Source organism: Anabrus simplex, chromosome 6, assembly GCF_040414725.1.
Source record: "Anabrus simplex isolate iqAnaSimp1 chromosome 6, ASM4041472v1, whole genome shotgun sequence".
Classification (NCBI taxonomy): Eukaryota; Metazoa; Arthropoda; class Insecta; order Orthoptera; family Tettigoniidae; genus Anabrus; species Anabrus simplex.
This window is the reverse complement of record NC_090270.1, coordinates 319,028,075-319,053,506: the sequence shown is the minus strand read 5'-3', so window position 1 is coordinate 319,053,506 and position 25,432 is coordinate 319,028,075. Positions and strand designations below refer to the sequence as shown.

The 25,432-nt window shown below is 39.6% G+C and overlaps 1 protein-coding gene across 4 annotated transcripts in view; it reads right to left on the bottom strand.

Moving 5' to 3' along the window:
- LOC136876530 (spermatogenesis-associated protein 20) overlaps positions 1-25,432 on the bottom strand; it is a 496,029-nt gene that overhangs the window by 343,082 nt on the left and 127,515 nt on the right. The gene's annotated exons all lie outside the window — the stretch shown is intronic.

Here is a 25,432-nt window from a genome sequence, read left to right as displayed (position 1 = left end):
TCACTAGCATTTTCATAATCGTCATCTTATTAATGTGTAAGGATAGAATGTGGTTAAGGGTAAGACAGGGCCAACTTTGCCTCTTGTAAAGGAATAAATATATAATTAAATAATTATTTCTCTGAAGATAAGAAAACGGAGTGGACTGAATTCGCACATGAATTCCTGTCAGAATAATAATGGATGTAATAAGAAAGGCGATATATGTCACTAGATCACTTTTTCTTTCCTCTGTACAGTATTTAACGTCGCACGAAGTCATATTCATATTTTAAGTGACGATGGTATAAGAAAAGTCTAGGACTGCGAATGTAGCTGTCGAAGCCGTAACTAAGGTATCCTTACTATTCGTCCGGTATCAAAATACGAAACCATGGAAAACTCTCAAGTTTGCCGACGATTTGGACCCCACAATCTCTCGCAGACAAGCTTATTACTACAGGATTCATACTACGGAGCCAACTCGTTCGGTCGACTGGATCTCTAAATTCAGAAGTGAAGGGAGGTGTGAGTAAAATAAAATAAACAGAACTAGTGAGAATTATGACTGCAAACAACAATACTGGCATTAAGTAATGATCAAACTAGACTCAATGGATAGCAGTGGTGATGGAGAGAATGCAAGATTCATGTTGTATAGAGTCGAACTCACTAACATGGCAACACGTAATGGAAGAAAGACATTTATAATCGCAACACCATTACCCGTAAATCGATTAAGGGTTCTGTTTAGATGAGTTACATTTCCGGAAGAACCATAAATAGGACACAACTGACAGGAGAAATATCCCAATACAACCAGAAGCTCTACTTAACGTGTGTTAGGCAACAAGAGAACCAAGGCCAGTTCCGCTACCCATAGCCTTCTACGATGTATCGCAGCGGGCTGTAGCCAATGATGAAAACGGAAGACATCATAAACATTAGCGTAACGTTTATCACTATCAGCTGCTGTACCCGGTGGCCCAGGTTCGATTCCAGGTACTGCCAGAAATGTAAGAATGGCAGGAGGGCTGATATGTGGCTACAATGGCGGATGCAGCTCACTTCCATTGGGGTTGTGGTTGAAAACAACTGCACCACATCGGGACGAGGACACGAGTTTAATTACCAGAAAAAATCAGAGAAAAACTCATCTTCACGGTCCTACTATCACTACAGCATGATTTTACGCATTGATTTATGTAAGATTTCGCGAAAAGAAAACACTTTTCCGCGCTATTTCGTAAAATAGGCTATGTATGCCCCATCGCTTGAATTTTGCTGTAATAATTTTCTAAAATTATTCATAACAGGTCTCATTTGTATGATTTGAATTATTTCTGTGAAAGACAGATATATAAAGAGAAACAATATTGACAATCATTCATTATCCCTTAGGTAATCTTGATGAGTACTTGATTAGGGAACATTTCCCCTTCACCCTACATGACCATACAGTCACTGTCACGCTATCATTTAAGTGGGCTATGTGGTGAACGAAAATATGAAGCAAGTCAGAGAAAATCCCTATATCGCCATATCATTATGGGATTTCCTAGAATAATATTAAAATGATCATGTACTTCTGTCGAATTGAGAAATCCGTATTCTGTATTTTGCTGCCCTTCACACGCGTAATATTGGAATTAAATTTCAATCTCGCTGAAGTTTCGCAAAATAAGTAAATTTCGCTTTAAACTGGCCTTATCGCTTGAATTTGCTGTAATTCGTCAAAACAAAGTCACTATTTTCTGAATCAGAAGCATATTATTCGTTAAAGTATCTCAAAATCGCTTCAAAATATTTTTTGTCGCGTTTATCGTTAATGCGAAAATATCATGGCTCTAACTATCACTATTTCACACACACAAAAAAAGACTACGCGTTGTTACAACACAAACATACGAAGGAAGTTACTGAGGGTACCGCAACTGGTACCAAAATATGTCATGTACCGGTACACTCGGAGTGACCATCTTTCTGAAGGTCCAAAACGGGACATGTGTTCTCAAAACACTTTTTAACGTGGCACCATGGAAACAACTCACTTACTTTCAACTTTTAATATTGCAAATGCAACTTTGTAAATCGTAATTCAAAACGTTATCAAGACATCTAGAAAAGAGTCACTAAAATAAAGAGAAAAGCGGAGCTAAAGAACAACTCATTGCTTCGCTCTTTCTCATTAAATGACGGGACATATGGTCACCCTGGGTTCACTGCTATATTCTTTCGCAGAGACAGACAAGGAATTCTGTCCTGCTATAAACGAGATGTGTTCTTCCGTCTTTAGCGAAGTAATGAAAATCACAACTCATAAGTTGAAATCAAGGATGCTACAATATTATTAAGTAAACAAGAGGTTACCTAATCCTGGTAAAATATCTGGCAGATTTTGATACTAGACCCTCTGAATATCAAACTAAAATGCTACACGCACCAATAATGTCTTCATACAACAGCAATGAAGTTTTACTTAATTAACCACAAAAACTCTTTTTCTACAGCTTTCCCCACACCTGTGTGGTCGTGGATGCGAACTGTGCCGCACATGTGGAGCTGTCCCTGTTTTAAGGCCGGTTGCCCTTACTAACGCCAACTCTATGTGGAGGAATGTAATCACTATTGCCCGTTTCTGTGGTGGCTGGTAGTGTTTAGTGTGTTGTCTGAATATGAAGAGGAGACTGTTGAGACAAACACAAAAGCCAGTCCCCGAGCCAGAAGAATTAATCGGAAGCTATTTTTTTTTTTTTTGCTATTTTGTTTTACGTCGCACCGACACAGATAGGTCTTATGGCGAGGATGGGACGGGAAAAGCCTAGGAATGGTAAGCAGCCGTGGCCTTAAGGTAAAGCCCCAGCATTTGCCTGGTGTGAAAATGGGAAACCACGGAAAACAAACCATCTTCAGGGTTGCCGACAGTGGGATTCGAACCCACTATCTCCCGGATGCGAGCTCACAGCTGCGCGCTCCTAACCGCACGGCCAACTCGCCTGGTCGGAAGCGATTAAAATCCCCGACCCGGCCGTGAATTGTACCCGGGACCCTAAGAACCGAAGACCTCAACGCTGACCATTCAGCCAAGGAGTCGGACAAACAACAGTGAAGGGTGGGCCTACTGTGTAGAAAGATTCGGTGTATTCATTATCTGAAGCTATTTGGAATTAAATCTGTACTAGCAGAACTAAAAGTTAACTATCCACCATCTACAGGCAGCTTCAATGTTGAATCAATGTCGGAGGATCCAAGTCCAAGATAATCTCCTCCGCCCGCGTCTTCGTTTTCCTTTCATTTTGCCTTTAGTGATACAACCAAGCTGTATTTGTCATTTCGGAAGATGTGACTGAAATGGATTGCTGCCCTGTGGTTTGCGAAGTGATTTCGCGGCTCGACTGAGTACCTTTTCGTTGACGATGTGGTCTACCCATGAACACTGCGATACACCCACATTTCAAAGGTCTGAAAAGTGAAAGAACTGTGCGCAAGTTTTAGGGAGGTATAGGGAAGTATACGGAGAATACGTTCACTTACTGATAAAATGTTAGTGAGGGCAGTGATTATGAACAGGAAGAATCGCTTTTCGAAGAAGAAAGTTCATAATAATTTTGAGCTTGTAAATATAGCACCACAACGCCCGATGCGTCAATTATAGTGAACATGACTTTAAAAAAATTAAATACCGTAATTTCCTTCTCCTGCGATTCAGGAATTCCTCCCCATTAATGACATTTTGTAAGTTATTTAACTGCTTATTATAACCTGCCTTATATCTGAAGTTGACAATAAAGCAGTTCACTAGCTTTGAACATGTCTCAAGGGAGGAGACATAGCTACTCGATTGTTGTGCGCCTGTAGCATAGTTGAGAGAAATTACGATGTCTCGGAATGCGCAGCCAGGCATTTAGAGATCTGATTGAGTAGGCCTATGATTCTTTTTGCTTGGTGGGGATAAACTCACGTAAATATTACAGATACATTATCCTTTTAAAACAATGATAACCAGAAACTAGTGCTCAAATGCATTAAAAGATTAAAAGTTGAAGACCCTCTAAAGGACAACACGTCAAACAGTATTTAAAGAAAAATGTGTGTAAAATGAAAAAAATGTATGAGGATGGGTTTAAGAAGAAACCATAGAACTTCCGTATACCATACAACAATTGGTGTCGGCTTCGTAACTAGTGATTAAAGAACTGGAGAAGGCTAACAACCATTACGTGGTAGTGAGCTAATATAACGGCAGTATCCCTTTCACAATAGATTATTGTTATAAGGCTGAAAGAGATAAGCGAATACAAATGAAAGGCTTTATATTGAACCGTTCGCTTTCACTTGCTCTCGATTAAATAGACTACAGATACTAGCGATTCATTGATTTTATTTGCGTGATTAAAGAGCACTTCAATATTTTCGACGTTACTGAAAAGAGTGCCTTTTCAAAACAACAAAAAGTGTAGATGTTTTTAACGTAGTTCAGAATGTAAATGAAGAAACAGACAGATTTGAAATATTTTCTGTAGTTAGAAACAGCGCAATATCAATGACTGAGAATTTAGTTGCTCACTAAAAGGAACCTTAATTACCACAACAATTGTATTATACATCAAGAGGCGCAACGTACTACATAATAAATCAAACCTTGGCCGTAGTCAAAACAGATATTAACAACCCATCTCTCACCCCAGGAAATTTTCTGCCCTGCTTGGAGAGAAAAAAAACGGAATCTGTTTATGGTGACCTACTCCTGTTCCTGAAGTAAGAAGGCTACGACATGGGAAGTGTCTGCTGAAATTGTCATATTTATTCAGGAAACACGTTTCAGATTCTACTAGACTGTAAAATTAAAAACTCAAAGCGGTGGAATTCTAGAGAAATTTAGCTTTCTTGTCGATATCGTTCAGTACTCGAATGTATTAAATTTGTCACATTAGGGCATGATGCCAACATTAATTCAAATGATCACTATGATGATAATTCTCATAAAATGACCTACATACAATTTAGAAGGTCTACATTGAAAAAAAAACCATCTGCTAAACTTCCCCTCGCGGGAAACTCCCGAGAAAGAGGGCGATGAATTCAAAAAATGCATTCAGTTCACCGATTAGGCTAGGGGGCCGCACTTGCGTTATTTCCAGCTGCGTTACTGCGTGTTTATCACGCAACCGAACGACCTGCGAGGTGGGTGGCCACACTTACGTTTTGTCACGCTGGATTTCTGGACGACAGGGCGCATGGCCACACTTGCATGTTTGCACGGCGTGATCTTATTAGTGTGTTGTATATTTTAAAGTAGCGAACCATCGTCATTGATCTGCATATGGAAGGAATTCCATTAAATAATAGCACCGTTGTTGCGTTATGGGCTGCGTTGTTTGTTTGTCATCGACGTCGTCGTCAAAGAGAATATTGGATCCATCCTATAATAAATAACAGGTCATCAAACGGGCAATTTGTGCTCCAACACAATAAACCAAAAGACAACCCAGATACATTTATCAGTATTATAGAATGTCCATGAATTCATCTGAAATGCTTTTCTGTTTGGTGAAAAAAATGCTATCAGCAAAAGAAACAGAACGTCTCCTCCAACACAGCACCCGTTACTGATAACCACGCATCTCTCTTTATGTCACTGTTTTTGACTATCTGGTCCTTTGTATCGTAAAGGCGAGGGTATTTTTGTACCTCCAAAATTATTAATTCACTGTCTAATTCCATTCTGCAAAGTGAAAGTACAAAACGAACGCAAATAGACCACGCGCAATATTCAAGCAAGAGCACAATTCCGCAGCGTCTTCATTCCGCAAGTATGGCCCGCCACTGAACGGGAAAACACCCAAACAAAATGGACCTCGACCTTGAAGACGCATCTTGTCTCGTGTCTCGCGACGGGAAATTACGCTGTGTGTGGGCCCGTCCCGTCCAAATTAGTGTTTTGCATTTGAACGCGACATTTCACGCAGTAACGCAGAGTGAAATCACGCAAGTGTGGTCCTAGCCTTAGAGGAGGGCTAAAAGATGTAACATCTTACAACAAGCAAGAGATACTCCGTAACAACCACCATCATCTTCATAACAATCATCTTTCTCAAAAAGTAATTAAATATACAGTGATGAGAAAAGTACAAAATAAAATTGGGTTCAATTACAGTGACCTAAGAAAAGGTTTACCCAATTACTTTCCCAAAAATTAGACAGTAAAATTACAGTACAATTACTTCACAGAACATGAATCTTCAGGGATATCACTGACAATTTTTTCACATGGGGATGGAATGATACTAAAGTTCGCAAGGGTAAAGTAAGGGTTATTCTGCCCCAAGCCAGGTCCGAACCTCCGCAGAGGTGTTCCTGAGCCGGAGTTTACGTGCGGTAGGGTGGCCAGTCCTTTCCGCTCCTCCAGTCCCTTACCCCCTACCAAAGCGCGTGGCAACCCATCCAACTCCTGACCATGTCCAATGTTGCTTAACTTCGGAGATCTCACGGGATCCGGTGTTTCAACACGGCTACGGCCGTTGGCAATTCGCAAGGAAAAATACTTTACTCAATTTTGTGCTTTTTAGCATACAGAGCCAACGGCCGTAGCCGTGTTGAAACACCGGATCCCGTGAGATCTCCGAAGTTAAGCAACATTGGGCGTGGTCAGGAGTTGGATGGGTTGCCACGCGCTGTTGGTGGGGGGTAAGGGAATGGAGGAGCGGAAAGGAATTGGCCACCCTACCGCACGTAAACTCCGGCTCAGGAACACCTCTGCGGAGGTTCGGACCTGCCTTCGGGCAGAATAACCCTTACCTTACCTTACCTTACCTAGCACACAGACAAAGTGGCTATCATCACTAGGCGAGACTAAACACACTTTCAGAATGATTGCTCCCAAGCAAAATCTGAATGTCACTTTCGAGTTTTCATTATTTTCAGGAAAACTAATTAAAAATATTTATTCAAATAGCGGAATGCCTTAACCCCATCGCATGTTTATTTCAGCTCCATTCTCGACTACGTAACCCCTGTGGGTAGGGGTGGTGGTACAACAACACTCATGGTATCCCCTGCCTGTCGTAAGAGGCAACTAAAAGGGAGACCAAGGACTCTCAACTTGCGAGCGTCGGTTGGCGACCACGGTTTCGCTAGATGAGCCTGGCATTGCTTCCACTTGTGTTAGTGTTCTCGATTTCATCTTTCCTATCTGACCTCTCTTCGTCAACTCTTTGTTCATTCCCGACCTCAACGGTATTAGATTTTCGAGGCCTACGGAGGTCTTTCATTTTCACGCCCTTCGTGGCCCTTCTTTCTTTTGTCGTTACCTTCACTTTTCAAAGTGTCGGTAGATTTACTGGCACGTAAAAGAACTCCTGCGGGACTAAATTCCGGCACGAGTGGCTGAAACATGAATCGAGTACACTTTATCTTCTATCCGCTGTGCTAACAATTTCATTTCTGCCTTAAAAACGTATATCACCTAAATTCGCTAGGGATGAGCATACATCCCTTGAATAGTAACTACTTTTTACATTTTTATTGACCTTTGGCTGCATTATCATTTGGTCATCAGAGGCATCAATATAAAACAATGTACACAGAGAAATACAGAAAACTTTACAATACACATTACATCAGAATCGAGGTTTTACGTACAGTGTATTCCAACTTTAAAAATTTCATGACCACACATTAAGTCCAAGTGGTACACATCGAATAGTAACTACTGGACTCGTCATAGCAATGGCCGGCGGACTAACAAGAGACAATCGCATGTACCGTTTACCTCGGCGAGCGAACGAGTACAGCGCTTCACGAGAAGTTACGAGGAACTTGGAGATTGCGGTGCCATTGACACACACAGTGAATGTGTTTCAAAAGCAGTTTTACATCACAAGAAATATTTGGAATACTAGCTGAAAACTTGCTATTTTCTATGCAATACATTTTCCAGTGTTCCAACTTTTCATTTTTAAAAAGCCAAAGAAAAAAAATTCGGCAGTTAAGTTCATCTAGTGACGTTGACATGATTTATACTAAAAAGGAGAAAGGATCTGCAAGTGATGAAATAAGGGTAAACTTAAGTTCTCGTAATACTTCAGTGGAAATAGCTAATATTTCCACGACCTCAAATGATGATGAAATTGTCACATGAAAACAGGCGAGAGAAATTAAACAGGAGCTGTGTGTTCTAGTACAGTATTTTCAATTAGCGCTAAACGTTTAGTCAGCGATGAGTAAAAACTTGCATTAAAATTTGTTTACACTCAAGTGTAATTTTCGAAAGACTCGTGTATTAAATTATTATTAATTCAAAACAAACTGCACATATGATCAAAACAGGGGAATAACGTCCCGGTAGTTGTTAGTGGTGGCTTGCACGACTGCATGCTTAGTATGTCTTCCATGTTTACAGTAATCTAGTAGCCTATAACTCGTTTTTGCTTTGTGGTATAGTAGCCTATATTTTTAAAAATAGCCCCAACCCAGGAAATCCTGAATCCGCCTCTGCTCGATGTTATGTACATCGATTATTAGAATGTAACGACTGCTAAAATGTAACGATTACAATTTTATTTCCAGAAGTAAATTACAAGTGAAAATTACGTTGTTTGAAAAGTAACGATTACAAGTAAGAATTACTAAAAATTAATCGTTACAAGTAATTTTACTCAATGACTTCCCAACTCAGGAAATGTAATATTTCAATCTACATCCATTTGCTTTAATACGGAAGACAATATGAGAGAAAACTATTACTAACAAAGAGGAGGAAGAAACGTCTACCTGTAACACCGCACATTCCAACAGACACACACACATCGGCGAGAAGAATGCAATTTACTTCAAGGACTGTCACAACAAAGAGGTAGGTTTATTTCTGAACTCGGTCACACTTCCAGGGTGGCCTAAATAAACAACTAACCACAAAAACCCACACTTCCGAATGAAAATTTATGGTCGTCAAGGTACGTAAATTATTCTCAATAACCTGAAAGTCAACAGGGGGGGCGCATAAGTTAACAGATTCCAGTCTGCAAAGCAACGAGTTACGCTTGGAGTCATTGACAGACGAAATGCAAGCTATTTTCGAAAGTAACTAATTATAAATTGGTATGATCTCAGATAACAGTTTGCGAGTTACAGATGACAGCGCTTACGAGTTTTGCCTAGTACAGCACATTCCGTCCAGTCACCTCATCGCAATTCAGGTATACAGGCTTACGACGACGATCAGTGGAGTTCGAGAGCCCACGGCGAAGCATAACCAGCTCACAGCTCCAGCTAAGAGGCAAGCAGTGAGCTATATTGGGGATATATTTGAGTGTACTTGAGTGAATGGAAACAATTCAATGAATGTTTGTTTAATGTAATTATGTGGACTAAAGATACACTTCAAAAAATGTTTTGAATTCAATATATATGACTTTATTGATGTCATATTCTACAATCCTGTTTATACAGAATGTACAAAAAATACCGTCCAATAATCACATGTTCTACTACTACTAATAATAATAATAATAATAATAATAATAATAATAATAATAATAATAATAATAAAGCAATGACAGCTCGTCTGGCAGAGATGGAGCTCACAAAAGACGCAAACTAATTGGGTAGACTTCCTGAATGAGGGAACATGTTGCGATCAACACCCACAGAGTGAAATATGCTTTCGGCAAGTACCAGTTGGCACAGACCGAGCAAGACTTTCAGTATAACATCATACGGGAACATCATATAGAACCTTCAGACAAAATTTAAGCAAGTTCAACCCACCACCCCCGAGCCTTACCTTTGAGACTTATTTTCAGACTCTGAAAACTCGTGCCACATCTGAGAAACAACACAACAATGCACGTTAAGCCATCTGACACCCTCTTGTGGATTGGGGACGCAGACAAAGAGTACACCCACTGTATCTCCTACCTGTTGTAAGAGGTAACTAAAAGGGGCAACCAAGGGATGATGGAATTGGAACCAAGAGATTGTGATTAGTACCAATAAGTCAGGAACACAACGTTACTTGTAATTAGAACCATTATGTGAGGAACACCATGGGTCTGGGCGTTGCCTGTGATTAGTACCATTATGTGCATTCACCGAACCGGGGGAGCGGGCTGCCGTGCGCCGCGCTGAACTGCGTTGGTTGCCCTGTATTCGGAATGGGTCTGTGTTACCTACGAGTAGTACTACTATATGAGAAGGACCATGAGTCTGTGTTGCCTGTGAGTGGTACCGCTATGTGAGAAACACCACAGGATTGTTCATTGCCCGTGATTAATACCACTATGTATGGACCACCATGGGTCTGCGTTACCTGTGAGTAGTGCTTTTATGTGAGGAGCACCATTGGTCTGTGTTACCTGTGCGTGGTACCATAATGTGTGATATTGTCTATGTGAGCAACACCATAAGTATACGTAGCCTGTGATTAGTTCCACTACACGAAGAACATCACGGGAATACCAGCACCCGTGATTGGTCCCACTACAGTAAGTGAGGAACACCATGGGTCTGCGTTGCTTGTGAGTAGTACCCGCCTTTGCTGGCGAGATGTAGTGTTTACAGTGCACTATGTCTTCCGGTATGGGCTATATCAAATTTGTTACTTTCGTTGACCTGTCAAAGTCTCTTCCTTGGCTTTGACAGTATGAAAGTGACTGAGGTATGAGTGATGCTAGTAATACCATTGCTTATGCAGCCAGTCCCTGTTATGAATGGTGTGAAAATATCGCTCATAGGGTCGGTTAGTGCATGCATTTCAGTGGGCTTGGCAGACTGATATGTAATAGCAATGGCTGGCTCGATGAGGAAAGCAACGGGAAACTACCTCACTTCTCATTCCCCTAGTACGCCTCTTCAGTGACGCCTAGGCTATTTATGACAGCTGTTGGCGGAGCTGTAGAGGATCAAACCAACCTTCAGGCTAAATACCCAACATACACACCCTTATCTGAGGAACAGCATCGGTCTGTGTTGCCTGTGAGTGGTGCCATTGTGTGACACATACCATGAGTCTACATTACCTGTGATTAGTACCACCATGCGAGGAACACCATGAGTCTATGTTAGCTGTGATTAGTACCACTATAGGAGGAACACCATGGTTCTGCTTTACCAGTGATTAGTACAATTATGAGGGGCCGGTGACCTGGATTTTGGACCTCTTTGGACAACAAGCATCATCACGAAATATGAGGCATTGTGAAGTGAATCCACTTAATTGTTTTGGATTCAGGGACATTTTTTCATCACGATTCATTTCAGATTTTAGACAGTGGATACATTTTGAAGTTTTAATTATCGTTTCATTTCGTTGCCCCTCCTACCATCAGGGGCCGATGACCTAGCTGTTAGGCCCCTTGAAATAACAAACACCATCACCAAGCCATCTGGTCACTTCAACTCGCGACCATCCAGCCTTAATTTGTTCAATCGCCCTCCACTGCAGGAAGTCATCTAGACATTTTCTCTGTACCATAGCTCAATTTTTACACAGTGAATGCTGAAGATGGACAAATATGGCAGTACACACTACATACACCGGCTGATAGGAGTTCTGCCATCATCGCTTTCATGGTTGCACGAAGACAGGCAGTCCATCTGCAGGGCAGAATAAGGGTGCAGTGTCATTCATTTACACGTTATTATCACCTGATCGCACCACGGGGTCATATGAACACTGGGGGAAATAATTTCCGTTTGTTGCTCTAATTATTGCTTTAGTTGCCATCTGAGCAACAGCCCTAAATGCAAGCCAGTTAGTCATTGATTGATTGATTGATTGATTGATTGATTGATTGATTGATTGATTGATTGATTGATTGAAAGATAAAAGCAATATGTTGGAAAGCTAAACCATTCAGAAATGGGACTCCCAATTTTACACTGATATTTAAAAAAAAAAATATAAGTCTCTCCAGCACTTCGTCATCATTATCATCCTTCCAAGTATTGGGCCATGTGGCCATTATGGTCTTGCATTTTCTTTCCATCGCTTCATTGGACATCCTATAGATCTGTGTCCGCTTGGTTGATAGCGCACGATCTCCTTTGGTAGTCTTCCAGATTCCATCCTTTGAACATGACATTTCCAGTTTTCTTGGTAATGATAGATGAAATTGATTACTGGTTTCACATTCAGTCCCTTAAGCACATCTTCATTTCTTTTACGATCCCATTTTGTATACACTGATGTTCAGTGGATGAACGTCATTTCACGTGCTGTAATTCTGGAAATGTCTTGAGATCTTATTGTCAATGCCTCACTGCCGTAGCAAAGGGTTGGTCTGGCTACAGTGTTATAAAGATATAAGCGAGTGTGTTTTTGGACAGGAGATGGCTTCATAATGTGATTTATAATTCATGTTGTTCTGGTAAACTTGGTTATTTTTGCAGAGATATCAATTTCCCCTTGGTAAGATAAATTGTATCCCAGATAATTGAATTCATTGACTCTTTCCAAAATGTTATTATCTAAACAGATTTTATTGAGGATAGGGTCCTTCTTCAGAAAGGGGACAATTGTCTATTTCTGTTTTTTCTTATTATACGGCTAACCATTTCTGTATTAAACCCATTGGACTTGGCTATGTTCCTTACATATTGTAATTCCTTGTTGAGATCTTTAGGTGTAAGGGGTATTTTAAAAGCTCTATGTATTAAACTATAGTACACAGTCTGGTTTTGAGTGTTGGGATGTAATGAGTTGTTCTTGATTTTTGGTGAAAAGGTCGGCTTCCTATAAATTTTATATTTGAATCTATCATCCTTACGTGTGATGGTGATGTCTAAAGAATTTATGGACGTATTGATTTCATCTTCTGCAGTGAATTTTATATTTTGATCTAAAGTGTTATGGTATTGTCAAATATTGTTACTGTTGTTGAACTTCAATAAATCTCCACACGTAAAAGCTCCGTCCAAAGAACAAAAACCCTCCTCCAAGAACAGTCAATACCTCATCCGCCCAAACCCTCCCCAATCCACATTCCTCCACATAACACACACACTTACAACATGAGGCACACAGAGTCACCCACAGCCAGTCGAACAGAAAGTGTCAATAGACACATTTTTCTCATTACAGACTCTCAATCAACCAACCATTAAATTGAAGCAACTAGACTACAACACTTTGTCATAACAATTTTGAGAAGTCCTCACTTCGAACCTACATAGTGACAGGCAGCACAATTGTTCATAATTTTAAGCACCACAAGTAGCATTTCCAATAGTTCATATATCTTACAAATACGCCAACAAAATTTAAGTCCCAAGGTGCCACTCAAGTTCGCAAACTTCCAGTGATACCATGCAAATCGGACATTCAAGATCACACAACCCAACCAACCAGGAGAATATGCTTATTGGATATAAAAGACTGAATAATTCAAACCAACTAATGTCACTCAAACGTTATAAAGCATAACAATTTAGTTTTATATCAAATGTTCAACAAGGGTAGACTTACTTTTTGAAACAGAATAATTGTATGCAATCTAAATGTTTTTTATATATAGCACATTTCACCAGTCAAAATAATTCAAATCAGCCAGATGTTTCCACAGACTGCATATTTACACAAAAAACATATTTTATTAAATAGAATCCATGTTAGCTTGTCAATTTTAAGTATTTTATCAGTACACAAATACCCAGGATCCTGGTCATTTTGATTTTAGAGTCCAGGAACAGCGGCTGGGGATGCAAAAAAAAATGTGGGCGAAACATGTATAACTTTTTATTACTTACCGGAATTACTTAGCAGCTGGATCTAAGAATGTACTGGACAGAAGATCCTATGTTTTCAACACTAGTATTTTCCAAGACAATGTCCAGGAAGAGGTTCAAAAGTGTTATGATGTTTTTGCATTTCAGAGATAGTACTAACTATGGAAACACTGCAGACAGGTTGCATAAAATCAGGCCAATATTAGAAAAACGTTTGGTTCAATTTTCAGTGGTTTACAATTGTAACGTTCCAGACGTCACAGTGTAATTATGTTAATTTTATTATATGTAATTAATTCAGGAATTTAACGTCATGATATTTATCTTGGTATGTAATTGTATTATAATTCATGGTTGATCATTTGCTCACTATCATTTCATTACTTTGTAACTACGACTTGTAAACGAGGGCTGAATATCCTAATATTCACTTAGATTCTTGCGACATTCGTTTAAATTTAACTTGCAGTAGATTTCCTCTATCTTGCCACATCACCGAGGAAGAAGGAAGGACAAATTTAGACATCAAATTCTGGGAAAAGCGAGCACGTGTTCAAGTGTTATAACGACAGCTACCGTATTTCGACCAGAATAATTCAAACTGATCACCGCCTATATTTTCAAAGGAGCGTCATGTTGCCATGGATACTGAGTGAAAGGACTAATAGAAGAACAGTTGATATCATGATTAAGACCCATCAACTCTAAAATCTGGAGTGGGGAGAGACGTGTCAACTGATTGGACCACGTGTAGCGACCTGTAATTAGAGCCAGAGAAGGTTATAAAAGGGCGTGTTGGAGCTCTTGGCTTCATTCTTCTTGATTCTTCTTGATTCTGCATTCATTATTATTATTATTCTGGATTCTTGATTCTTCGATCTTGTATATCGCTGTAGGTCTGAGAACTTGTCTTATGGTTGTTGTACCATAGTGGACTAGTGTGATAGTTTATCACTTCTACATTAATTATTTCGTTACCACGACGTGGTACTTAGGAATTTCTGAATGAGGGGTGTATAGCCACTCTCATCAGGAAGTACGTACAGCTCGGCTACTAGACCGGTTTGTACCAGTCTAAGACAATAGGTAGTATTAAACTAGATAGAAATGAAACTTCAGGGCACATTTTCAGTAAAGTTGGAAGGATTATTAATTGTGTATCCTCTCCACATAACCCAAGGAGGTTTTTCTAACTATGACTTAGGGCTCATCTCCAATATATGGGATAGAGCATAATAGGGAGTGTTAGTGTCGAAGCCATCTTCCAGTTAGTGGTCGGTGCACTTAGCAAGGCAGGAATGGTACTTAGCTGCAGATGAAGAGATCTCAAAGACGACCGGTGATGTTCCAGCTACAAGGATGGAAGCTTTCCAAGGACCAGCAGAACAAGACTACATGGTGAGCAAGCGAGTTAAAAATATTGCAAGTTTTCGCGAAGTACAGTCATTCAACTTTTTGTTAAATTCATTTCCTATTTTAAATTCAGTTCTCGTTAAACCGTCGTCATTTATATTCAATATAATAAATAGTATTTTTCTAGTTCACTTTAATCAATCTGCCTTAATTAGCCTTTTGATTTCTAATTCTCCGGCTTAATGATTAGTGCACTATCACCCCACCCCTGTGATAAGAGTCCGTCCAAGCTTGATTATAAATTTTTATCTTTAAGTCATCAACTTAAAGATTGGCGCCCTTAGCTTGCATGGTTGCATTTTTCGTTCAATTATTGTTCTCCGTGAGGGGAAGTCACATAAATGCCGCTCCAATGTAGGGCGAGAAAATCATTAAGTACGGAGCAGTTAATGACAGTAACGATATCAGAATTCGTATTATGGGTAAAATTTGGATATCCACGTTGCATTAGGAGTGTTTGATTGTGGGGAGGGTCATGGCTGATCAGACGAAAGAGGAGACGATGTTGCGCAGTGGACGGGCGATAAAAGGTAATAACGTATTGAGTTCAGAGGAAGAGTTGTGTAGTCTAGTAGAGGAAATTGAAGATAGAAGTGTAAGTAGTATGGAGAGTGAAGGCAAGCAGAAAGAAGTCAGTATGGAGTCAGATGATAGTAGGATGGGAGGCGAAGCGGAAGTAAACACTACCAATGAAAGTAATAATAATGATCAGTTAATGGGAATGATGCAGTTAATGTTGAGTAAGATAGAGGACAGTAAATCTGAAATAAAAAATGAATTGGAACAAATTAAAACAGATGTAGAACAAACTAAATCTGAGCTTAAAAGTGAATTAGAACAAACTAACACTAAAATTGAGAATATTAAATATGAACTTAAAGAACAGTTAGAGCAAACTAAAGCTGAATTAAGCAGGGAGATGAGGGAAAATAAGGAGGAAGCGAATCGGAGAATGGACGAACACAGTAGGCAGTTACGCGATCTGGTGGTAAAAAATGAACATTTTAATAAGCGATTAGAGGACCAGAAAAGTGAATGTGAACGGCAAGGGAAAGAGGTAGAAGAAAAGTTTGCGGAGCAGAGAAGTAAATTCCTGGAATTAATGGGGAAGGAAAACAACTCTACTAGGGAGGAAGTAATGAGGCAGGTCACTAGTATTGATAAGAGAGTTGAGACTCAAAGAGGGGAAATAAGGGTATTCAAAGACCACGTCCAACAAGAGATTGACACAGTAAAGCTTAGAATAGAAGATGAGACCCGGGCAAGTGAAGAAAGGTTTGCGATAGCTGAAGAGAATAAGATTGAAATTAGGACATTGAAAGAGAAGCAGGTTAATTTGGAGAGCGAAATTGATAGGAGAGACAAAGATGTAGAATGCCGGATGGAGAAAGCAGAAAATCAGTTAAAACAGGTGGCAAAGGATAAACAGGTTTTCACAGGAAGGCAATGTCCAGGAAATAGCTACATTAGGGAAATTGAACTACCTAAATTTAATGGGAAACAAACGAACCCGCTAGATTTCCTTAAGATGATAGAAAAACGATTTGAAAAGCGTCTAGAGGAAGGGTCTATGGACTGGGAAGACGTTATGGAAAATATTGACCATGCTTTTGTAGGAGAAACTCGGTCTTGGTTCATGGTATATAGGCAAACGATGACGAACCTGAAAGAATTCAGAAATAAGTTTAGAGAGAAATTCTGGAATGAAGCGATACAAGCTCGGGAGAGAGAAAGGGTGGTATTTGGGAGGTACAAACAGCATGAAGGAGACACTATGACCGAGTACTTCCTGGCCCATGTCATGATTTGTCAGAACTTAGATGGTATAACCAAGGGGTCTGATGTAGTAAGACTACTTTTGAGACATTTTCCGGACAGGGTGAGAGAAGCGGCCTGCATGCAAAGAGTTGGTACTATTCAGGAGATGGAGAACCTACTAGGCAGTTTTGATGCTTTAGGTAACCTTAGGAGTAGAACGGAGAATATTCAGAACTTTAGTCATCACAACGGAATGAGACATAACGGAAGAACACAGAATCACGAAGCTCGCAATCAGTTCAGACCTCAGCATAACAGTAGGAGCGGAGCACCTGAATATAGGACAGGAAATTCCCAACGGGAACCAGAGCAATGTACTAATGAGTCCAACGCCAATACACAAAGGGAACCTTTAAACTAACTAGAGGCTGTAATCTTAGGTCAGAATTCCAGCCTAGTACGAAGGTAGCGAAGTGTCTTGTCATGAAAGTGTTACCATATGACCTAGATGTTAGAGACGATTTGTTGTATGAACCCGAGCAGAATAATGAAGATTCAAGTAATAAAGTAGTCAATCCCATTGTTAAATTGAAAGTTTGGGGGGCGTGGGTTAAAGTTTTGATTGATTCTGGTAGCCATATATCATGTATTAGTTCTCAGTGGTATGAGTCATTTGTGAAACAGGGTATTCAGTTGGAGGAAATGCCTGTTAAGTCTACTTTCATCATTACGGCTGTTGGAAAGAAGTCTAAGCAAATTTGTAAACAAGTAGCTGTTCCGATCTGTATTAATAATTTTATTAGCGTTCAGATATGTTTGGTAATTCCGCATTTGATATTTGATCTTATCTTGGGATCTGACTGGTTAACGTTAAAATTGGCTCAGTTAAATTACTATGATTCAGTGCTAAATTTGAGGTGGAATAATGAGGATATCAAGGTCAAGTTTGAGGAGGAAATTCAAAGGAAAACGGAAGTTAGTACAGTGTGGAGAATGAGAGAGGTTTCTAAAGTTAATGAAGAGGCTAGTGAGGGCCTGAAGTTGTGCCAGTTGTGGATTAACGAGGATAAAATATGTGGCGTGAAAGAAGCCGTAGGTAGAAATCAGTTAAATGAAATCCAGAAGGACAAGTTATTTGAAGTGTTATGTGAACACATGGAGATTTTTTCTGAGAAACCTGGTGTTACCCATCTGTACGAGCATTCTTTTTCTGTGCTGGATAAGACTCCATTTAGCGGACCGCGGTATCCGATACCAGACAAATATGCCATAGCCGTAGAGGATCAAATTCAAGCTATGTTAGCAGACGATGTGATTGAATTATCAAACAGTCAATACGTTAATCCCTTAATTGTCGTGCCTAAGTCTGATGGATCAATACGTTTGTGTATTGATGGCAGGGAAATGAACAGACGTATTGGTGCTGATCAGTTGAGATCACAAACCATTGAAGAGTTGATACAGAGTTTTCAGGGTAAGAGTTGGTTTTCTACGTTAGATCTTAGGAGTAGTTTATGGCAGATACCTTTGAGATCAGAAGACAGGCCTCTTACTGCTTTCAGCTATAAGCATAGTTTGTACCAATTTAGGCGTGTTCCTTTTGGGACCCGTACGAGTTCGGCAGCTCTAATTCGCGCACTAAGTATTGCCTTGGGAGATGATACTGGAGATTATGCTACGATTTATATCGATGACTTGGTTATAGCATCTAGTACCTTTGAAGAGCACTTGGACCACTTGGAGAGGGTTTTTTCTAAATTAGAGTATGCTGGTTTTACTCTGAAACTTGACAAGTGTGTTTTCAGTAGACGAGAGGTGACTTTTTTGGGGCACCGTGTATCGGCAATGGGAGTGACGCCTGAGAGCACAAGAATTGAAAAAATATTGAATACTACGACACCTAGAAATATTAAGGAGCTCAGATCGTATATTGGTGTATGTAATTTTTTCAGACGATTTGTAGTGAGATTTGGTAACTTACTAGAGCCATTTAGAGAACTATTGAAAGCTGGCAGTAAGTGGGAATGGACACAAGGTCATGATAGAGCTTTCCTAAAATTAAAAGAAGGATTCAGGCAGGCGGTTGTTTTGAGATACCCCATGCCCGATAGGAAGTATGTGTTGCTGACGGACGCATCTCACTGTGATATCGCTGGTGCACTATGTCAAGTAGATGATGATGGTAATTTAGGGATTGTGTCTTTAGCTTCCAGAGGTTTAAGTGCTGCTGAAAAGCGTTATACTATAACGGAACTTGAATTCCTAGCTATCGTATACTCCCTAAGTAAATTTAGGATGTATGTTTTAGGTACCGAATTTGAAATTAGGACGGATCATCATGCTCTTTCTTTTGTATCCAAGTGTAAATTATCATCTAACAGAGTTAGTAGATGGATACTCGCCCTACAAGAGTATGATTTTAAGGTAACTCACATTAAGGGAAAGAATAATGTCCTTGCTGATTTATTGTCACGTGATCCGAAGTTGTGCGAAGAAGGTAGCCTTCTAGAGCCATGTGAGGGCATTATTATATGTACATGTCTGTCTAAGGAAAATGAAACTGCTCTAAATAGACTACGTAACCTATTGGTTGAACAGTCGGTAGACGAAGAATGTCGGGAACCTTTGTCGGTACTTCAGGGAGGAGAGCAGCTTACTGTGTCGCATGGTAGGCACACGTACAAACTGGTTAACGGGTTTCTAGCCAGGAAATGTGGCGAGGATCTCTGGGGGATTTGTGTACCCAAAGCGCTACGTGTGGAATTGATTTGGTTTATCCACAAGGAATTAGGACATTATGGAGCTAATAAAGTTCTGTATGAGATCCGACAGAATTTTATATGGGACAAGATGGGAAGAGATATAAGAAAAATTCTTTCCACTTGCGATCTGTGTCAGCGTAGCAAAGTTCCTAACCGCTATTTAGCAGGACCTCGTCAGGCTGTAATCTCAGAAAGACCCGGTGACTTGGTGTGTACTGATCTGTTTGGACCTGTGGTAAAGGGACAGTTCGGCTTCCAATATATTTTAGTCATTATTGATGCCTTCTCGAAGTTGGTCAGATTATACGGTATGAGAAAAGCCACTGGAAAATCTTGTAGTCGTATAATCCAAGAGAAGTATATCCCTGAATTAGGTACTCCTCTTAGAATATTATCAGACAGTGGACCGCAGTTTATTTCGAGAAAATGGAAGTCCATAATTAGAGAGCTAGGTATTACACAGGTTCATTCATCCATTAGATACCCTCAGGGCAATATGTGTGAGCGCGTTATGAAAGAGTTATCTCGCATGTTTAGATGCTTAGTGTTCGATAAGCATACAGCCTGGGTGGCTCATTTATCCCGCATAGAGACATGGATCAATGCAGTTCAACATGAAAGCACTAGATTAACGCCGTCACAAGTTCATTTTGGTCGTAAGCCCCAGAATGAACTAGTGAGAGTGTTAGGTTTGCCTGAGGAACCACCTCGTAATGCTGAATTTTACGTCCGACTGGCACGGGAGAACCTGATTAAATCTGGAGATAAACGTAAAAGGCAGCCGAAACGTAAGGTACTTGATAACTTTGAGGTAGGTGATATGGTTTTGGTGAGAGTTCCCATGTTGTCAAACAGTGAGGATAAGGTAACAAAGAAATTTTTTCTTTTATATCAAGGTCCTTATAAAGTACATAGAAAACTAGGACCCTGTGCTTACAAGTTAGCGGATGGCGAGTGCGTAATGAATGGTTCATATAACATTAGTAGTTTACGGAGATACCTGTCGTGTGAGGTGGCTGAACCGGATTGTGAGATATAGGTCAGTAACTCGGGGAAGTTGCTACCTGTTATGTCAGACTACGAGCGGAATGAGTTTACCTCTCAATTGTGGTGGTATTTCCTAGTTGTGTTTGTAAACAAGGGAGGTGTTTGTGTGTAGCGGTAGATTTACGCTCGTTCATGCCGATAGATCATCTGTTTTCTGTATGTGAGGCCATGAAATTTTATATCTTATCTGTTTTCTGAGATGTTACCGAAGGCTAATTAAAGCTGACGACGGCAAATAATTAATTTTCCCGTATGTGCATTTCTAACTTGCAATAATTTTACCGTGAGCTTAAATTGCGTGTGTATTCGTGTGAAGTGTATTGCATCCTGCTTCAAGATAAGGTTGAAACATTCGAGACAGTGATTAAGGTGTAAATTGATTGTATCATTTGTTTTCCATGGTTTTAATGTAAAAGATTGGAAGAGAACGTGTTACTGCTATCTAGCAAAGAATGTCGGAAAGATGGAGAGTAAAAGGACTAATAGACACTCGGGAGAGTTTGTAATCTGAATTGTATATATATTATGTTATATTCTCAAAGATAATCTTGTTTTTAAAAAAATGGAAAGTTGCTCATGTTGGGCATAATTTAGTATCTAAACCTCAAGATGAACTGAAATAACAGACATTCGCAATGGTAAGCAGTCTAAGAGAGATATGGAAACAGTGAGATATAATTAATTGTATGAAAATAATGTCGCTCGTAATGGGCAGGTAATAGAGGTATTTCAAGTCAATGTGGGAGTAAGAGTGTGAGTTCTCAACTCATGTGATATTTGTTAAGAACTCATGGGGGCGTATGTAACGTTCCAGACGTCACAGTGTAATTATGTTAATTTTATTATATGTAATTAATTCAGGAATTTAACGTCATGATATTTATCTTGGTATGTAATTGTATTATAATTCATGGTTGATCATTTGCTCACTATCATTTCATTACTTTGTAACTACGACTTGTAAACGAGGGCTGAATATCCTAATATTCACTTAGATTCTTGCGACATTCGTTTAAATTTAACTTGCAGTAGATTTCCTCTATCTTGCCACATCACCGAGGAAGAAGGAAGGACAAATTTAGACATCAAATTCTGGGAAAAGCGAGCACGTGTTCAAGTGTTATAACGACAGCTACCGTATTTCGACCAGAATAATTCAAACTGATCACCGCCTATATTTTCAAAGGAGCGTCATGTTGCCATGGATACTGAGTGAAAGGACTAATAGAAGAACAGTTGATATCATGATTAAGACCCATCAACTCTAAAATCTGGAGTGGGGAGAGACGTGTCAACTGATTGGACCACGTGTAGCGACCTGTAATTAGAGCCAGAGAAGGTTATAAAAGGGCGTGTTGGAGCTCTTGGCTTCATTCTTCTTGATTCTTCTTGATTCTGCATTCATTATTATTATTATTCTGGATTCTTGATTCTTCGATCTTGTATATCGCTGTAGGTCTGAGAACTTGTCTTATGGTTGTTGTACCATAGTGGACTAGTGTGATAGTTTATCACTTCTACATTAATTATTTCGTTACCACGACGTGGTACTTAGGAATTTCTGAATGAGGGGTGTATAGCCACTCTCATCAGGAAGTACGTACAGCTCGGCTACTAGACCGGTTTGTACCAGTCTAAGACAATAGGTAGTATTAAACTAGATAGAAATGAAACTTCAGGGCACATTTTCAGTAAAGTTGGAAGGATTATTAATTGTGTATCCTCTCCACATAACCCAAGGAGGTTTTTCTAACTATGACTTAGGGCTCATCTCCAATATATGGGATAGAGCATAATAGGGAGTGTTAGTGTCGAAGCCATCTTCCAGTTAGTGGTCGGTGCACTTAGCAAGGCAGGAATGGTACTTAGCTGCAGATGAAGAGATCTCAAAGACGACCGGTGATGTTCCAGCTACAAGGATGGAAGCTTTCCAAGGACCAGCAGAACAAGACTACATGGTGAGCAAGCGAGTTAAAAATATTGCAAGTTTTCGCGAAGTACAGTCATTCAACTTTTTGTTAAATTCATTTCCTATTTTAAATTCAGTTCTCGTTAAACCGTCGTCATTTATATTCAATATAATAAATAGTATTTTTCTAGTTCACTTTAATCAATCTGCCTTAATTAGCCTTTTGATTTCTAATTCTCCGGCTTAATGATTAGTGCACTATCACCCCACCCTTGTGATAAGAGTCCGTCCAAGCTTGATTATAAATTTTTATCTTTAAGTCATCAACTTAAAGATTGGCGCCCTTAGCTTGCATGGTTGCATTTCTCGTTCAATTATTGTTCTCCGTGAGGGGAAGTCACACAATCCCAAACAAAAGATCACTTTAGATGAGGGCAAGCTTGCTTGGAGAGACTGGTTGTGTTTTCGAGTATACAATCCACCTAAAATAACTAATTACTAAATTATGGTTAGGATGGTGTATGAATCTAAAACGGGATACAATGAAAATTGCTCATTTATGATGCAAATACGAAGTAGAATGGCCTTAAAGAGAACTGTCCTCAAACTTCTTCGTCCACATGTAGACCTAGGGTATTCTTTTTACATGGATAACTACCACAACAGTATTGCTCTTGAAAAACCCCATGTGAACAGAATACCACGGTTTGCAAGCCGATCAAGCAAAACACGGGAGTACTAAAGGACCTTAGGAATCAACAAAATTCCTTGAAAAAAAGGAAAAATGACATTCAAAAGTGACAGCAGAGATTCTTCTCTTGTCCCTTGGATGGACAAGAAAGTAATCGCCATGGTTTCATCCTTGCATTCTGCTGAAATGGTTGAAGTCACTTCAAAGTTTGACAGAAAAACAATAAAGACAATATCCATAGCAGATTACAATCAGCACATGCATGGAACAGACTCAGCTGACCAATATCTTGCTCTATACCCTTTCATGAGAAAACTTGTGAATGACCAGAAAAGGTGTTATTTATTACAGTGCACCCTCTTCAATTCTTTCCGTCCCTTTCGGAAGTCCAATACCCAGACAAAAATTATCTATCTATAGTTCATACAGAAAGTTTCCAGAAGGTCACAATCCTCCTACTAGTGTCCCAGTCTCAGCACCAACCCAAGGCAGATGGATGGAAAAATTAATGAACATGTTCTGCTAGAATTCCCAGCAATGAAAACTGGTCCCTACCTGACAAGAAGATGTACAGTACCAGGTGGTACTGCAGGAAAAGTGATGTCCCTCTGCACCCTGGAGCATGTGACAGCAGAGATATCACACCTCAAAATCATACTTTCCTTTCCCAGGTATGTTCTAATTTTCACATTTTCTCAAGCTGTAATAGAGAAACAGTACTTTTTTTTTTTTTTTTTTTTTTTCACAGTGCAGAAGGTAGGATTGGCAGGCAAGGACATTTTAAAATGGTCAGGCTGGAGGTTTAAATGCCCTGGCTACCTTCTAGTAGTCAAAGCGTTAAGAGATACTTTCACCAAAATATAAAAGGTTAGAATATCCTATATCCTCATACAAATACAAATTTCTCATGCCTCATTTCACTTTCTGAAAAAGTATTTATCATTAGAGAGATCTAGTTTTTTTTACAATTTCATTCTCAGTTGAGATGCTTACTAAAGTTGACAAATGATCCTGGCTCATTATAGAGCAAAGATATGTTTTTATTACTTTTAATTCATTGAAGCTATATTCTCCACTTGCCACTGGAACGGGTATAAGCAACAAATGCAGAAGTATAATGGAAATATAAGAAATGAATTACTCATTCGGGACAAATATTTCAGGTTCCCTATGGGAATCAACATCTATATCAGTACTACAGTGCCGATCTAACAGTCCAAAGTTCAGAGATGGAGTCGCCAGGCCGCAGACAGCCATGAACACTCCTCTGCCATTATTGCGTTAAATATGCACACTGCTCATTCAAATCAGTGCCTCAGAGTAGAGATGGAATAGCTCGAATGCTATGATGAACGAGTGTGTTATGTACCAGAAGTATCAGAAAATTTATGAACCAGAGGAATGGCATGCTAAAGAAGAAAGTTATCTAACTTCCCATCTACAGGCTGTTTACACCTGGTACAACCAGGTGAGTTGGTCGTGTGGTTAGGGGCGCGCAGCTGGGCTTGGATCCGGGAGATAGTGGATTCGAACCCCACTGTCGGCAGCTCTGAAGATGGTATTCCATTGTTTCCCATTTTCACACCAGGCAAATGGTGAGGCTGTACCTTACTTGCGGCTAAGGCTGCTTCCTTCACACTCCTAGCCCTTTCCTAACCAATCGTTGCCGTAACACCTATCTGTGCTGGTGCGACGTAAAACAAATTTTTTTTAAAACTTGGTGCGCAGCAGTAATCCTATCTATTGGAGACAAGTGGCAACAGAAGACACAAAGCACATCACAACAAACAATGAACAATGTGATGTTACTGTTGATAAATTTTATGAGCTTTGTGTATTGTAGGCCTTCACATTTAGTTTTCTTTAGACTCTGTGATATTAGGGCATCTTATAAAATCATTTATAGCGTATACTGTAGTTTCTTATTCTCCGACTTTACATACCGGTCATAAGTTCTGTTTACTCATTTTCTCATGACTCGGCACTGATATGGACTTAGTAACAAAAATCCAAAGTCATGAAAATCTCTGTGATCAAAGCTGGTATGGTAAAAATGTATAAGACATAAATTATCAGAAATTTAATACTATATAACTTTAGTTATGTAGTATTTATCGATATGACCACAAATAACAAATATTTGAGAAT